Source organism: Malania oleifera, chromosome 11 (genome assembly GCF_029873635.1).
Source record: "Malania oleifera isolate guangnan ecotype guangnan chromosome 11, ASM2987363v1, whole genome shotgun sequence".
Classification (NCBI taxonomy): Eukaryota; Viridiplantae; Streptophyta; class Magnoliopsida; order Santalales; family Ximeniaceae; genus Malania; species Malania oleifera.
Window position 1 is genome coordinate 68,506,070 of NC_080427.1, and position 19,421 is coordinate 68,525,490.

Consider the following 19,421-nt stretch of genomic DNA (forward strand, 5'->3'; position numbering starts at 1 on the left):
CTTAGGACCGCAATGGCATAGAATGGCATGTGTAGAGGTTTGTGCAATCTACTATGATCCTTCCCATACATGTTATAATTGCCCACACGCACCTTCCCAACCTGATCTTGTGCAAAAGGATGTGAAAGCCACCCATAATTGGTATGATAGGTCTTCCAATGACCCCTATTCTAATACCTACAACCCTGGGTGGAAACAACATCCACTACAAAAAAAAAAAAAGTTTTTAGTGATGAAACTATTAGTGACGGATTCAATTACATCACTAAAAGTGGGTGTTAGTGATGATTTTAGCAATTGTCACTTATACGGCACTATTAGTGATGGATTTGAAACCATCACTAATAGTTTCGTCACTAAAAATCGAAAAATATCGCAGAAAAATATTTTTCTCGCATAAATTATCCCGAGAAAATATTAGCGATGATTTCTACAATATTAGTGACAAATTAAGTCTGTCACTAAAAGACACTTAATAGTGACGATTAATAACCATCACTACTATTGTTTAAAAAATATTTTAAATAATTTATTTCGCAATATTAGTGATGAATTTGAAGATTCGTCACTATTAGCCCCTTATTAGTGACGGATTTGGGAACCGTTCAGTAATACTTCTTTTATTTAAAAAAATAAAAAAAAAATATTTCAAAATATTAGTGACGAATTTGAAGATTTGTGACTATTAGCCCCTTATTAGTCACGGATTTGGGAACCGTTACTAATACTTATTTTATTTAAAAAAATAAAATAATTTATTTCACAATAATAGTAATGACTTTGAAGATTCGTCACTATTGGCCCCTTATTAATGATAGATTTTAGAATTGTCACTAATACTTATTTTATTTAAAAAATAAAAAAAAAAATTATTTAACAATATTAGTGACGAATTTGAAGATTCGTCACTATTAGCCCCTTATTAGTGATGGATTTGGGAACCGTCACTAATACTTCTCTTTATTTAAAAGAAAATATATAAAATTCATTTCAAAATATTAGTGACGAATTTGAAGATTTGTCACTATTAGCCCCTTATTAGTGACGGATTTAGGAACCGTCACTAATACTTCTTTTATTTAAAAAAAATATTTAAAAAATTTATTTCAAAATATTAGTAACGAATTTGAAGATTCGTCACTATTAGCCCCTTATTAGTAATGAATTTGGAAACCGTCACTAATACTTCTTTTATTTAAAAAAAAAAATTATTCCACAATATTAGTGACGAATTTGATGATTTGTCACTATTAGCCCCTTATTGGTGATGGTTTTGAAAATTCGTCACTAATAATCAGTTATTAGGGACGATTTAGAGAACCGTCACTAAAAGTTTTTTATTTAAAAAATATAAAAATAATTTATTTAAGAATATTAGTGACGATTTTGAAAATTTGTCACTAATAATGGCGTATTAGTGACAATTTTTTAATTTCGTCACTAATAGTGTATTTTTTTTAAAATAATAGTGACGGTTTCAAAACCGTCACTGATACCCTCTTCGCACGATTTCCCTAATCTCTTGCCTTTCTACTTTCTTAATATCCATTTTTCCCTCCTTCTATCTTTCCTCCTCCCTTGTTTCTTCTTTAGGTCTTGATTTCTGCCTTTCTGCACATCCTCTCCAGCCTTCCCGTTGCCCTCATTTAACTCGAACGAACATGGCCCTAGCCCCTTTCGTTGAAGCCCTTCGTGAGTTCGTCTTGCACATTCGAACCAGTAAGAGGCTTCACAACCCTTCAAACCAGCAGCGTGAGCTCGTTTGCAAACCTTCAAACTAGTCGAAAGCCTTCGCGACTTCGTCTTCGACCTTCGAACCAAGATCATGAGCTCGTTTCCAATTTTGATTTGATCTGGTGTTTGAGTGTGTGAGATTGGTCGTTGGATCTTTAACTCCAACCATCAACTTGTACTTTTTTGACCATGCACCGAGTCCTTCAAAGCCTGTACCTAGCATTAAATCGGCGAAACAAAGCGAGTTCATGGTCCTGTCGCATTCTCTTGATGTCTTCTAGCCAATCCCCAATGATGCAAGAAATTATTTGAAGATTTTCAGTTAAGAAGTTCTTCTCCAAATCTTTAGATTTTTTAAACTTTTTTTCTTTCTCAGAAGCACCATACAACTTGCCATTTCTCAGGTATTTGGACTCTCTGTCGAATTAATTTGAAGTTCTCTATCGCAATCTTTGTTCCTTGAAACCTGATTTCATTTTCTATATTTCAGCCAAATCTGGAATTTCACAAAAATAAGCAGAAGCCTAATTTCATTTTGTATCCTCTTGAAATATGAAATTTTGATTGTAAGTTTGGCCGAAATTTAAGAGTATGCTTGCCACAAATTCAATCATTTTGTTCCAACAAAATTTCCAATAAAAGAGAAAAAGAGCACACAGTCACAACCTTCTAACATCCTTGCCCTTTTTCAGAACTAACAGAAGAAATACTAAAATGCTCCTCCATTGACTTCATGTGACGCCCAACTTTGTCCAGGACTCCAAGTAAACTACTTCACAAACCCCCAGTAAACAAATAGTGCATAACAAACTTGGAACTTTCTTTGTACTACTCATACACAAAAGCAGTCATCTGTAGCAGATTGTTGGTGTTTACTCTATTAACGACCAATATTCAAACAAACACCTTTATCTTATAAGTGACTTCAGCTCCTCATATGATGAGCAATATTCGATACAAACCAAGTTAACCAACCAAACAATTGTTAGATCAGTTCTGTTAATTTTTTAATTAGATCTGATGAGTATGAAATTTTTAATATTTCAGTTTTTCAGTTTCAATATTTGTTTTGTTTTGTTTTTTTTTTTTTTTTGAAGCTAGTTCAAATTCGGTTAACAAAATTTAACTGACTATTACACACACACAGACATATTTTAAATTTTTTAACCGACTAACCCCCAATTCCATAAATCCCCATTTCTACATTTGCCCAATTTCTCCTAACCCATTCTTTCCTATTTCCTACTCCTCAGCCTCAACAACGTGGCCCTTGTCCACCACCTCAAATCTTATATGTAATCTTAGGTAATCTTAAATCTTATAATATAATGAGATTTTCACACGGTCTTAAAATTTTCACAAATAAAGTCAACATGAACGGCTCATTTGAATCTCTTTATTAACATTTCCAAGATTTTGCTTCAACACCATGTTAGCTTTGGTGTATTCCCAAGAGGGGGGTGAACTGGGTATCTAAAAACTTTTGCTTAGGTTAAACCAGATCAACAGCATTACGCAACCTAGGGTCTGTCTATGCAAAAATAAACCCAGCCATTCACAATAAAACATACACGTGCAGTAAATAAATTGCGAAAATGTAAAGAGCATGCACAATATGTTATCGGGGTTCGGCCAACTATGCCTACGTCCCCGCCTCTAGCTCGCAAGCCTGAGGATTCCACCAATGCTCACTTAATAGGTGGATCAACACTTAATACAACTAGGTTAATTAGCATAAGGCTAACCTCAACCTTCACAAATTCTCCTTGCAGGGCAGAGGAAGCCCTAAGTCAAATTCACAAGGTTGGCCCTAACCTGATCCTTCCAGGCTAGATCAAGACCCCTCAGGTCACGCCTGGAAATACAACTGTATTCTTCACAAAATAACCAGCACAGTGATTATGCTTCTCAAGTAAAGCATATATGTACCCAATACGCAACTTCACATACACATCAATAATATAGGTAATGTAAGCTTAGTAATGTGAATATATATGCAAATAACACTCAACAAGATATGATCACAATAATGTTCGAGAGTGTTTTAAGCAAGCTGTATCTTTGAAACAAGTTAAATGAAATCTCAATAGTAGATAAGGGTTTCAAAGATGTTAATCAAATATTCAAACTTAACTCAAAATATTTTTCTTCAATGTAATGAGCACAAGAGTAGTTTGAAAATATTTTAGCTTGTAGAAAAATATTTTGCACATCAAAATCAAAGTTATGGGACACTTGCAATAACAATGCAAATATCCTAAGCTTACTAGTTTTATCCCAACACAAGATTTATAATATTGAAATATGTGGGATATTTTGTTTATAAATCAAAAAAGAACAAACAATATTTTTGGTCGGTTAATTGGGACCAAAATTATAAACACAATATTTTTGTGACTTCTTAACTAAACTCCCAAAAAAGAATCAAACAATCAACCAAACAAATGGGAGTATTAGCACTATATAATAAACATAAGAACAAACAATAACCTCTCACAATAACAAGATCTATCAAGGGAATAAATATTTGAGAGTATTTTGGGCAAAAAGAGTATTTGGAAAAGAGAGGATTTTTGGCTAATGAAATTTCTAATCTTTACAAATGAGCCTATATTTATAGGCAAGGGTAAAATTATAACCGTTTGGGACTTATTGGGAATTATTAGAAAAGTTTCAAATAGTTTAAACACAATTAACCTAACTTAGCTCGATTTTACCATAGTTAAAATAATTTTAACCCGGCGAGGTTCGGGTGGCTGAACCATGATTCAGTCGCCCGAATAGACACAATAAATAAATGTCTTTAAATAGGTTCGGCAGCCCAAAACAAAGTCAGAAACATTTCTTCGTAAATTCGGGTGCCGGATCATAGGTTCGGTAGCCTGAACTCGTGAGTTCGGTCGCCCATGGCTCAGTTTAAACTAAATCTCTCGGTAGCCCGAGTTGGTGAGAGGTCCTTTTCAGGTGGTTCGCGCGCTCGTGGAAGGTGTCCACAATTTTGTTCGGTCGCCCGAAAGCCTAAGTCAACTGTTGACTTCTCAACAGTTCGAGCCCCCAAGGAGTTTTGAACTCCTGAGGTTCGGTGGCCTGAGCCTCTCAAATTCCCTAAACATATTCAATTAAGTGCATTTTTAACACTCCTGTATTTTGTATGATATATGTGCATGAGTGTTGGGACCTAGAGTCATACTAGGGTCATACTGAGGTCGTTTTGAGATAGTGCCCTAAGGTCATTCGGTCCCTATGGTCAACTATGGTCTCGTTGAGCTTACAATTACCTACATGCATAACATGCAGAGATTATTATAGACCGGTATAAATTATTACAGACCCAAATATAAAATAAAATATAAAGATACAACTAGAAATAGACATCGGTCTTCATACGCTACTCCTTTGCAAATCCATGGAATAGCTCGAAAGATGGGCGCGTTTAAGTGCGTCTCAGCTTCCATCTTTCATCTGCCGTCTATGCTTGGACAAGTAATCCTGTTCATACACTCAAAGCACATAGATGAGATGCTATGATTTGTCATAATCAAAATAGGGAGCTGAAAAAAAAAGTCAACACACCAAACACCCCCCAAAATCGGCCTCACATTAGTTTCAGATAGAAAGAAGAAAAAAAAAAAAGAGAAGAAATGAAGAATCATTGGACATCTGAACCTGACTGCTTTCCTACTAATTTATGATCCCGCTGAACCCATCCATCCTCCCATGCTGACAAATTTTGCGCAATCTTTGATCGGCTGACAGCCTCTAACCTTTGCATTTTATCAACCAAACAAATGGGAGTATTAGCACTCTATGATAAACACAAGAACAAACAATAACCTCTCAAAATATCAAGATCTATCAAGGAAATAAATAGTTGAGAGTATTTTGGGCAAAAAGATTATTTGGAAAAGAGAGGATTTTTGGCTAATGAAATTGCGAATCTTTACAAATGAGCCTATATTTATAGGCAATGGTAAAATTATAACTGTTTGGGACTTATTGGGAATTATTAGAAAAGTTTCAAATAGTTTAAACACAATTAACCTAACTTAGCTCGATTTTACCATAGTTAAAATAATTTTAACCCGGCGAGGTTCGAGTGGCTAAACCATGATTCGGTCGCCCAAATAAACACAATAAATAAAGGTCTTGGCAGCCCGAAATAAAGTCAGAAATATTTCTTCGTAAATTCGAGTGCCCAGTCATAGGTTCGGTAGCCCGAACTCGTGAGTTCGGTCGCCCGTGGCTCAGTTTAAACTAAATCTCTCGGTAGCCTGAGTTGGTGAGAGGTCCTTTTCAGGTGGTTCGGGCACTCATGGAAGGTGTGCACAATTTTTTTCGGTCGCCCGAGAGCCAAAGTCAACTGTTGACTTCTCAACAGTTCAAGCCCCCAAGGAGTGTTGAACTATTAAGGTTCGGTCACCTGAGCTTCTCAAATTCCCTAAACATATTCAATTAAGTGCATTTTTAACACTCCTGTATTTTGTATGATATATGTGCATATGTGTTGGGACCTAGAGTCATACTAGGGTCTTACTGAGGTCGTTTTGAGATAGTGCCCTAAGGTCATTCGGTCCCTATGGTCAACTATGGTCTTGTTGAGCTTACAATTACCTACTTGCATAACATGCAGAGATTATTATAGACTGGTATAAATTATTACAGACCCAAATATAAAATAAAATATAAAGATACAACTAGAAATAGACATCGGTCTTCATGCGCTACTCCTTTGCAAATCCATGGAATAGGCCGAAAGATGTGCACGTTTAAGTGCGTCTCAGCTTCCATCTTTCATCTGCCACCTATGCTTGGACAAGTAATCCTGTTCATACACTCAAAGCACATAGATGAGATACTGTGATTTGTCATAATCAAAATAAGGAGCTAACAAAAAAGTCAACACACCAAACACCCCCCAAAACCGGCCTCACATTAGTTTCAGATAGAAAGAAGAAAGAAAAGAAAAGAAAAGAAAATAAATGAAGAACCATTGGACATCTGAACTTGACTGCTTTCCTACTCATTTATGATCCTTCTGAATCCATCTATCCTCCCTTGCTGACAAATTTTGCGCATTCTTTAATCAGCTGACAGCCTCTAACCTTTGCAATCATTTAAAGGTATGAAAAAAATTATAACATGCTTATCTTAACTAATGATCAACCTTAAGGCTGTGACACAGGAAATCTTATATGTAATCTTAGGTAATCTTAAATCTTATATATAATCGTATATGTAATCTTAGTTAATCATCACCCCTTTTCTTCTCATTCACTTCCTTGTTTTCCTCATATAACCTCTAACAACATCTGGATCTATTTTTATCATTGGAGCATTATTTGGTATGCTTTACAAGTGCCTGAATCATGTTATTGCCCTTCCCTTATCTTATTTTCTATTGGATACCACCTAGAAACTTTAACTTGGGATATTTTTTGTTATACTTTTTTCGATAATGATAGTTAATATTTTATTTTTAGGAATGCTTTGGAATATGAAACAAATGGGATAGATAGTGATTAGGAGTGTTCTTTTTAGGGGTGGGGGTTGTTTCTTGAAATGGGAGTAGACTTGGCAACGAATATTGGATCGCATAATCTATGGTCGATTAGGAGGTTATTGGATGAGCAAATTATAATTAATATCCAATTCAACTAAGTGGTGGTTCAAATTGAATAATCTATGGTGGTTGGTGGGTAATCTTTCTTCCTAAGAATAAATTATTTCCCATAGTAGATAACTTATTTCGTAACTTAATAATTGACCATGTGTGTGGTAAATTATAAATTATTTACTAATTGACCATATGTGCGGAGCAATGTGGTGAATGGTGATGTTGTTGTGCTAGCATCCTTCTATTATTTTGATGATAGCAACTTTTCCTCATGAATGAGCCTCTCCCACTTTTACATCGCAGAGAGATGTTTTGTGAAATAAAAATTCAAAAATGACAAGAGAATAAAAGGTAAAAAGACTAAAAATGGATGACATTAAGAAAACTATAAACCTATAAAGTTCAATGAAATGCAAATTAATTTCCATATCTTTATTCATGTTTGAGCCTTTCAAAATGAGCCCACTACAATAGAAGGAAATCTTAAGACTTTCTGCTCTAATTGAAATTATATTGCATCTTTTGTGAAATACTAGATTGAATTGTCATACTAGTTGTGAATATGCCTTCTGCATGCGGGTAGGGAATCTAGCTTCTCACATGCTCTTATATATAAACTTTTTTTCAGGTAATTTTTTTTTTAGAAATGTTCACTTTACAGCAGCATGCTGCCGAAATTTTGTTAACAACTTTTCCAAAATATGAGATAATTGATGTTGTAAGCACCAAATGAGATGAGCAATGTTCTTGGAACCACAAATAGCTGTTACTTGTTGGAAATCAAGCTCAAAAGAGGAAATTATGTCCATAATTTTGGAAAATTGCCCATTTAGTGTATCATATCATTAAATTGCATTTGATCTTCCATTAAATATACATTTGAATTCGAATTTCTTACCATTTTCAAGACTCATTATTATTTATGATTTTTTAATTCAGTCATTATAATTTATAAATTTTCTAATTCAAAGTCACTAACCAACACATATGTTGTATATTTTAGAACTGTGATACAATATAATGAATGCATGCCTTTGAATTTAGAACCCATCTACGCATATATATGTATGATTGCAATGTGGATACTTTCAAAAGATTACATTTTCAATTTCATTTACACAAAACTATAAGGAAAATCACACGAGTTGGGCAAATTTTTTGTTAAGATTTGCTTTAGTGTGTAGTCATTACTCCTACAATTTTTTTTCCTTGTACAATTCTTCTAAATGCACAAATATGCTTAAACATTAACAAATACATACTTTTATATTATAGATTTGGAAAAATACGCCTACAATTATTTTCTTGTTTATATTTTCGAAAAATATATTAAGCACATTGTATTTGTCAAAGTTAAAAATGACAATTGTATGCATGTCTATGTTTGAGCTGGCAACAATTGATCACTTGACCACATCCACATATGTCTCCAATGGTATGAAAGGGGTGAGTTATATACATCTACCTATTAATTGAATATTTTCTCGTAATGTTATTTTTAGGTAAGATTACAATCAAGTTGGTCCAAATTGAGTCGACTTTTAACATACTTTACTTATTTAGTAAATGTGTTTTAAAATTAAATTTATGTTGAACTTTTTTAATAAGTAGGGGTGAATATTTTCTCGTAATGTTATTATTAAGTATGCCCCTCTGATAAAAATTTTGTTTTCAACATAAATCTTAGGGTTTCGTCTTTCCTAGCCAATGCCTCTGTAAACAAAGCCTCAGGCAGCCTCAAAGCACGACCACTTTCCATGATGCGCTGCCAAGCGGTAGAGGGTCCAGGACCCGCCAAGGGGAGAGTCCTCTTCCCGGGGTCGAGTGGCCTTGAGTAAGCATGAATGGATTTTGGATGAGATGAGAGCAACAAGGGTGACTCTTGAGGATGTGCAGTTTTCCCTAGCACGTTCTGCTACGCCACCCATTAGAGAGCAGCCCCCAAATGTTACCCTAGGGCTTATAGAGGACATGCCCGCTCATCCAGTCCTATTCCATATGATTAGGCCGACCATGCCACATGATGTTGCTGTGGAGCCTCTGGCAGACACGCCTGACCAGCTGGTGCCGCTTTGTATTCTCAAGCCACACAAACCACCACCCTCCCCTCTTGCCCCTAACTTGCATCATATTCTAGAGGAAATAGCACGGGACCGAGATGCTACTAGAGCAGTAGCCGCCTCGCCTTGCTCGGCCATTTCTGATTCTGATTAGGATATACCAGATGCTTGGGATCTTTTGATGTGCTTTCTCTTTTGCTTATGTATTGTGCTCATGCACCCTTTACTTTTATTTTATTTTATTTTCTTTTATTTATTTTTTCTTGTATTCTATTTTACCATGCTTTTGAATGGTTGTACGTGTGCTTCAATGTTTCTATCTACATTGTATTGCTTCTGAAATTAATGAAATTACATAGTGCTTTTGGTTTCTAGTTGTATTTTGTGCTTCACTATATCTTTACATTTTTCTGGCTATTTTTGGATTTTATGTGGATGTTACTTACACAGATAAGGTAGGCAGATAAGTGTTCACTTTTTTTATCCTTCTTGTGCATTCATTTGAGATAGTGTCATAGCTGTCGTTTATGACTTTATGGTTTATGTGTTGCATTAATATCTTCAAAACAACAATGTATAAAGTACAGTGAAAGGCCAAAAACTAAATGACATATGAAGTAAACTGCCAAATTAATTACTGTCATTTCTTGTGTTCATTGAATCTTAGACCCGTTCAATAATGGTTACTACGCATTCATGCCTTATTGTACATGTGAGACAAAACAATTATTGAAATTCAATTGATTATTAGTCATACTTTGTTGACTAATAATCAATTGAATATGTTAATTATTTGTTTCACTTACGATTAGTAATGCTTGTATTTCAACCATTCTTGGATTTTCCAATGTGGCCAGTTCAAGAAGTTGTATTTACATTGTTATCATCATTCATGCTTTTTCAATTGTCATTATATATTTCGAGCGCGTCTCTACTTGTGTTCTTTGGGTGCATAGTGGAGTGTCGTGACAATTTTTTAGTGATGGAAAACTAGCAACATTTTCACTTCCCCCATCTCATGTAATTAGAGAGTCATGAGGAGATGCTGCCAAAATTTATAATGACTAGGATGAAGGAATTTGAGTAATTGATCGCAATGTAAATGCTACAATCCTAAATGGGATAGGATCCGAACCCTTTAGACTGAAGGTGGTTGATTATAGGATTCACGATGCATGCGTCATAGATATTATGAGAATATATTCAACACCATTTACTTGAACATGTTATAGGGTAATTAATGAACATAGATAAGAGTTGGATGAACATTCGGAGTAGGTTTTTTCCAGAATACACGAAAGGGGTGCATGATTTCATAAAGTTCATGCGTCCTCGTGCAGAAAAATCCAGTAGAATAAAGTGTCCTTGTAAGAAATTCCAAAACATAACATTCAAACACATTGATTTGGTTCATGCACATTTATTAGACTTTCGAATGGAGAAAAGGTACACAACATAGGTGTTCCATGGTGAAGATTATGCAGTTCAAAGTGATGATGATGATGATGAAGATGAGGGGGCAAATATAGTAGGTGGTGATACATGTTCAGAAGGGTTAATCGAAATGTTAGGTGACTTGCAAAGGGGGATTGCAGTGGACACGAACGATGTCAGTGTGTCGCGTACTGATGATGAATCTACTTCTATAGGTACCATACCTTGCAATCCTAGTACGTTGAATCAACTCAATAAACCATTTTCTAATCTCGTGAGGGATGCATGGGGGTCCCAATATCCAAACTATAAAAGTTCTTAAAATTAGAATTTCTGATAAAGTTGCTTCATGCAAGGACAATGCATGGGTTATCTTAGAGCGCTTTCAACATGCATTTAAGCCTCATTAAGGTGGCACTGCCTGATGGTAAAACACTTCCAAATTCCTTTTATGAAGCGAAGACATACATGCATGAATTGGGTCTCAGTTACACTCAAATACATGCGTGTAGGAATGATTGTGCACTTTTTTTTTGGTGAATATGAAAATGCGAATGAGTGTCCAAAATATGGTGAATCGAGGTATACAACTTATTAGAAAAAGGGTAAATAGATCTCCCAAAAAGTTTCATGAAATTGTTCATTAATCCTGCGACTACAATGATTGTACATGTGCAGAAAGACTACTGTTGATATGAGATGACATAAAGAGAAACGTCTTTGAAAGGAAAACACCCTTAGTCATCTAGCAGACTCGGAAGCTTGGGCCGAGTTTGATAAAATGCATCTATGGTTTGTTAGTGATCCTCGGAACATTAGACTTGGCCTTGCTTTATATGAGTTCAATCCTTTCGGTAACATAACCCGTATAGCATGTGGCTAGTTATGATGATGCCATACAATATGCCGCCATGGCGATGTATGAAAGAACCCTTCATTTATATGTCTCTGCTTATTCCCGGACCAAGGGCACCTAGTAATAATATTGATGTTTACCTGCATTCGTTAATTGACGAGTTGAAATAACTATGGGAAAAAGGAGTGGAGAAATTTGATGTGAAAAATGGGACAACATTTTGGATGCATGTTTCACTATTGTGGACAATTAATGATTCCCCGCTTATGGCAACCTATTGGGTTGGAGCACAAAAGGTTGCATAACATGCCTAGTGTGTAATAAGGATGTTGGGTCCTTATCCTTGAAGCATGGATGCAAGTTATGCTTTATGTGTCATCATCGTTTTCTACGACCTGATCATCCTTGGAGAACTCGTGGTGTCAAAAGCTTTAATGGAAAACCTAAACGAAGGTTGTAACCAAACCGACTTAGTGGGGAGGAGATATTATAGCAACTTAGTTTGATCAGAGATGTGAAACTTGGGAAACCATCGAGCAGTAGAAAAAGGAAACATGCTGAGTGGGAGTTGAATTGGACAAAAAGAAGCATCTTATTTGAGTTGCCATACTAGAAAGATCTTCCACTATGCCACAACTAGGATGTCATGCACATCGAGAAGAACATTTAGGAGAATGTCATTTGTACATTACTAGATATAAATGGGAAGACAAAGGACAACGCAAATGCTTGCCGATATATGAAAGATATGGGAATACGACCTGACTTGCACCTATTTCGTGGTAGGGACAAACTTCTCATGCCATCATCTTGTTACATATTTTCGAAGGATAAGAGCAATAAATTCTTTGAATGGTTGAAATCAGTGAAGTTCCCTGATGGATATACATCAAACATAGCTCGATGCATAAACACGAAGGAAGGGAAGATGTTATAAATGAAAATTCATGACTGTCATGTCCTTCTACAATGGGTTCTACCCGTTTTCCTTCATGGACACTTGACCGAAGATGTTCGTTTGGTGCTGATTAAGCTGAGGATCTTTTTTCGACAGTTGTGCACCAAAAAATTGATCGTAGGCGTACTTGAATGGTTAAAGGAGGACATCGTGATCATACTATACAAGCTGGAGAAAATATTTCTACCAACCCTATTTGATGTAATGGTCCACCTAGCCATCCATTTACCAAGTGAAGCTATAATTGGAGGACCAATCCAACATCGTTGGATGTATCCTATTGAGGGGTAAATTATAAAGTCATTCCATAATCGTCACATGATTTCCTTGTTTTTTTTTTCCTTTTTTGTGTCTACAAGTCAATAATGCTATGTAAAATGCACAGGTTCTTGTCCACTTTGAAGGGGTATGTGCACAATAAGGTATGGCCGGAAGGTTTAATAATTAAGGTATACATTGACTGTGAATGTCTTGCATTTTGCTCTATGTATCTACATGATATTGACACAAGGTTCACTCATGAGGAGCAAAATGCAAACGTTCATGCTATTAATGCCGAAGATGAAGAGCCCAGGAGCTCTATATTTTGAGAAAATGTTCGTCCCTTCGGTGCACGTGTTTATGATTTCCTTGATATGGACGACCTACAACAAGCCCATTTTTACGTCTTCAATAATTATGATGAAACTATTCCATATATCGAGTACGTGGTTCCAAACTCCTTACTTTGCATTGTATTTACATATGCATATTTATATATTTAGTTGACATTAACATGTACTATTGTTGCATATAGCGAACATAAAGCTGAACTTCTGGCCCAAAATGAAAGGAATGTTGATGAAGGACATAAGAAAGAATTTGTCAATTGGTTTGGGAGCCGTGTAAGTAAGAAATACTACCTGAGTACGAAGCAATGTACATTTTCAATATTGATGGTTTACTCATCTAAACTCCTGTTTATTTAATAGATGAAAGTCATGTATTACAATAAAGAACCAACGACAAGTAAAGATTTGTACACGTTGGCATGTGGCCCCCAATCAATAAGTTAACCGCTACAATGGTTGCATTGCCAATGGGTTACGATTTTACACAAAGTCCCTTGAACTGAATAGAAGAACCCAAAATTGTGGGGTTGCGGTGCTAGGCACAAAAGGAGATGAAGAAATTGACTACTTTGGTTTCTTGGATGACATTATATAGCTTAACTATGGAGTCAACAGACTCATCCACTTGTTCAATTGTACCTAGTGGGACATTGACAATAAAAATACTGGGATAAACATGGATGCCTACTTTACTAGTGTCAATTTTAGCAAGACATGGTATCAAAATGACCCTTTTGTGCTAACGATGTAAGCAAAACAAGTGTTTTACCTTAAAAACACAAAATTGAAGGATGAATGGCATGTGGCCCAAAAGATTCCTCCCCGAAGTTTGTATGCTATTACGTAAGTTACAGATGGGGGGAAGAGTGCTAGTGAGGCTGCATTCCAAGAAAATGAGTCATCTGTCAATTCAGTAGTGCAGTCTGCTTTCAATGTTGTTGAAGGAGTCGATCCTATAACATTGAATAGGGTTGGTGCCACGGAAAAACATGTAGGGATTGTTGACATTACAATTGAACCTTTTTTACATGTTGACTTCCTTAACAATGAGGAAACTGATGGGGAAGATGAAATAGGGGTCGAGTACTATAGTGAAGAGAAAGACACTTTAGAAAGTGAGGATGACACTGATATTGAGGACGTATAGGGGGGTAAGCATGTTATGTTGTGACAATGTATCTGACATGTGTAACTAAAAAAATATTTATTATGCATCCATCTAATATTCATACTTCTTATATTTACTTGTCTAAGATTTTGCAGACATGACATCAGGAGGTCTGTTGACTTTTTGAGTCTGATCTCATTTTGATAATGACAAAACACAATTATCTCATCTGTGCATTGATATTGTGAGCATGAACATTATTTAGCATGCATGGAAGGTGAGAAAGTCATGAAAACCACAAGGATTAAAGCATATACAACCTAGCACAATCCATGGAACTAAAAGAGTAGAACAATGAAGATGCAAGTGTCAAGTTCAAGATCGTCATGAGAATGGGTTTTTAGAATTGATTGTATTTGCATATTTTATATGATATAGTTAGAAGCTCAAAATATACCCTAGACTGACCTTAGGACACATGCATCTCATGAAAATCTTCTAGGCTTAAACACAGACTTAGAGACCTTATTTCAAAACCCAGAAAATGTTTTATAAGATACCAAAGCAAGAGAACAAAAAGGATTTTGAAAACCAAAATGAAAATTCTGAAGTTGGTCTGCCTAGATGACTAAGGTGTACCCTTAGAAGTCTGAAGATGCATGCTCAGACGAATGAAGTATTTCTTTAGAATACCGAAGAATTAGTTTAGTTTACTGAAGATTTAATTGTTGAAAAAAAAAATAGGCAGAACACCCTCAAAATACTTAACCTTCTTTAGTTCAATCTTCTAAGCTGGGACTTCAAAATACTGAAACTACAGTTCAGTCATCTGACCCTGTGTCCAGACTATAATTTTCAGTACTTTAAGGAACATCAGAAGACTAAACCCGACAGCTCAGTAGACTGACCTTGTGAAGATTTTAAATTTTCAAATTTAAATGTTATAAAAGCGTGGGGGATATTATAAGTATCTAGGGCAACAAGGAAACTCACTCTAAGAAAACTTTATAAAAAAAAGCCCTAAACCCTAAAGCCTCACTTTTTGATTAATCTTGAGAGCGTTAAACGAAAGTACACTTCTTGCCTGCACTCCAACTTATACACATCAAGTTTTGGGCATTCTCATGCCTTTTAAAATAAGTTTTCTATTTGAAAATACTTTTAACTGTAATAGATAGTTCCTGTTCTCTGTAGAACCATATACATTTATTTATATAATTGTAAAAGTTTCCCTAGATGGATAACTGTATGCATGAATTAACCCCGCATGCTTGGGTTGTGCGGCCCATGGGCTAGACTTAACTCTAGCTAGCCTACCAAGCTAAGTCAAATTGTAAACCTCTATACTACGATTGGCCTCCTCAACTTGGACCAAACTGCAAGGGAGCCTTTTTCTCTCCTCTAGGCACAATCGATTGTCAATTACACACTCTATTTGAGATGTGTGGTTGCACTATCTATATTGTATAGTTACGGTACCATGCTCTATGATCTGCTATCGTGCATCGGGGTTTTGATACTATACAATACTATGTTTGTATATTACTGTTTTACCATGATTCTGTATAAACTGAAATAACCATGATTCTGTACAATAATTGTAAATCATAACTTTGTAATAATTGTATATCATGGTTCGGTAATAACTATAAATCATAACTCTGTAATAACTGTATATCATGGTTCTGTAATAACTGTAGATCATGGTTCTGTAAAAGCTATATATAATCATGGTTCGGTGAAAGCTGTAAAATATCTATATTAAATCTCTATGCTATATATGCTATATCTCATGGCATACAATTTAAATGAAACTCTTATACTATAATCGGTATGGGAAAAACTGTATTTTTTTGCTATATACAAATAATATATATCATTTGTAAAACTTTCCTGTATCCCTAAATTTCTGAATTTTCACAAGCACATGATAGATGTAAAATCAAATCCCATAAACACATGTTATACTTTAATTGATAAAATTCTCAAAATTAATTGTAATAACTTGGATAATTATTGGAATTAAAAAATAAAGAAAAGAGAAGGGGAAAAGAAGTTTAAAAGGGGATATAATAGGGCCTCGTCGACGAACGCTAAATCGTCTTCTTGGGCTTGTCGACGTGGACGCATGTCTCATCGACAAAAGTTTATCGAGAGGCTATTTTTTAGGGTCTAAAATTCATTGACAAGGACACCGTCTTCGTCGACAAACCGTTTTCATGGACTCGTCGACGAGGTGACGTGGCTCGTCGACGAGGCCACGTGATCAGCATTGTTATATATATTTGAAATCAGATTTCCTGCAAAATTTCATTTCTCCCCAATCCTTTCTCTCTCTAAAACACACCCTCTCACTTGTCTCTTGATTTTTGGCTCCGATTCTCCCTAGTTCAACGATCAGAAGCTACCACGATGATCCTGGGGAGATTCTCTACAACCTAACTGGAGCAGAAATTCGATTTGAGCAACTTGGAAACCATCCCTAAATTAGGGTAAGTAGATTTTTAGGTATTTTCAGTATTACCAGTATTATGTGAGGCTAGATTTCGTATACTATGAGAATATACTGGTATTTTGTGGAATAAATTTGGGGTGTCATATTTTCATGAATATGGTGTTTTGGGCCCCTATAGTCATAGGTTGAGGACCCCAGCAAGTATCTGTTTAGGAACCCAGGTAAATTATGGTTTAAGAGATTTATGAATAGGCAATTTCAGGAATTATGGGTTTGCTGATTTGCTGGGGAATATGTGTATATAAATGCAGGTTTTTAAGATTGGTACACAGAGGGTGCGAGAGTGGAGTGTTGAGTAGAGACCAACCTCACGGTTAGATAGGTTAGGGAAATATGCTATGCTAGGGATTTTAGAAAGTATATAAGAAGATTATGTATATATATATAAATCAGCTTATTATTCAGTTTTTCCAGAATTCTATTATTATTATTACAGCAGGAGTTACATATTTTAGAGCATAAGAATCTAATTGTTTAATTTTGTGGCATAAGTTCATGACAGTTTATTAAAGTATTAATACAGTTTTACAAATATCATGTTTTACAGTATTCTAGCATAAGATATCCATATACAGTTTTCATAAAATATAGTTTATAGTATTTTTCAGAATGCCATGACTGCTGAACCATAACACTGAGTTATTCAATTATTCAGTCAGATATACAGGTTATGCAGATCAGTTTTGAAATGTTATGGTTAATTCAATATCATGGTAAAAACAGTAAGATAGTTATATATATCTATATCAGTACTAAATAGTATCAGACCCTGTGGAAATATTTAGTCAAATTCAAATAGCAGAGCACGGTACCGTTGCTATTTTATATCAGAGTACAACCACATATCTCAGATAGTGTGTGGATTCCGTCTAATAGGAGAGATTGCAATCTCCTTAGAAGACTGGGTTGAGGTGGCCAGTTTGACGAGGTAGAGTAGTAGTGGGCCCGGAGAGACTGCAATGGGCCAGATTGTTGATTGATAGAGATTCAAATTAACTTACCTGGTAGGCCAACCATAGTAAGCCCCGCCTACAGGCCGCACAACCCTGTCATGAGGGGATAAATCATGACATTCAGTTCCCAAGGTATTACCACAAATATTTCTATATATATAGATATACAGTGCAGCAGCAATTTTATTATAATATTAGAATTATGTGTAACTAGAAAACTCAGATATACAGTTGTATTTTAAACTATAATAAATATAATTTGTACAGTATACTAGACTATTAGCTTTACATTTTTAGTATTATATCAATAAATTAAATGTGTAACTCAGTTGCCACACGCTATTAATAGCATATTTCTTCTTACTAAGCGTATTTTCATCCTAGAGACTTTAACATTTTTCAGATGATCTAGTTAGGCGAGCAGATCAGGCTCACACGTAGAGAGATTCTTGCGCTGCCCTTTTTGAAGGGTGAGTGTTTCATGGGTGTTGGTTGTTTGGGTAAATCCCAGGACTTTTGATAATGTCATTGGGTACTTTGTGATGTATATTTTGGAACTTTTAGATTTCTGGTATTGTAAATATTGTATACAGTTTTACATTTACCATTGCTTAGAAATGTAATGTAAACAGAGTTTCCTCAGTGCTTGCTCCCTTTGGGCCTGAGATGTTTTCAATAGTTAATACAAAAAGATTTTCTATATATTTTAAATGTGCTTTAGTGGAAAAAGAAAAACATGAAAAGTAGGTCGTTACATTAATCGGATTAATTTATTCCTCTTACCTGATTATCAAGAGGCCTGCTAAAATTCTATACTCACGCTTGCGGCGTTCAGAAATCAAAAACCCTGAAATTATGTATTCCCCAGAATAATATCACATTCACATTTTCTCAAACCCACATACTCCATTTAATCAATGAAACATAAAACAACCAACTATTTATTACTCTTACCACATTCCCTGAGGAAATGCCCGTAGGGATCCTAAACTCGTGCTTGTGGCGTTCCCATGAAAACCTTGAAATTTAAATTTTTCCCAATTCAATAAACTTTATCCCCACAATTATACTCATTTAAATATCTCTAAACTCATATTCTTCATTTATTAAATCAAATACCAACATTTAATACCCTTCCCTCAACTTTGGAGTGGTATCTGGATCCTCAAAACATAATTATGCTCCGGTAGAATTGACGAGGATCGGCGCTAGGCCTTAAATACGGAGCCTGATCGCCAATAGGGCAAGTTTAAAGTGAGAAAATGAGGAGAGAGGGAGAGAGAGAGCTCATAACTGGGAGAGAGAGAGAGAGAGAGAGAGAGTGAGGGTTTTGAATTTTTTTTATAAGAAAATGACATGCAGCCCTTTTATATATTTTTGTCCTAGGAAAAAATCGTCGATGATTTTCTTAGGCTCCCAGAAAACAGTCTTCGATTTTGTCTCTAACCCAAACCGGTTTTCACTGTTTACCCTTATCTTGGCCGCGATAAAAATATAACCATTGACAGTTTTCTTAGCACTCTAGAAAACCGTCACCGGTTTTGCCCTCACCAAACCATTTTCCTATTTTCTTCTATT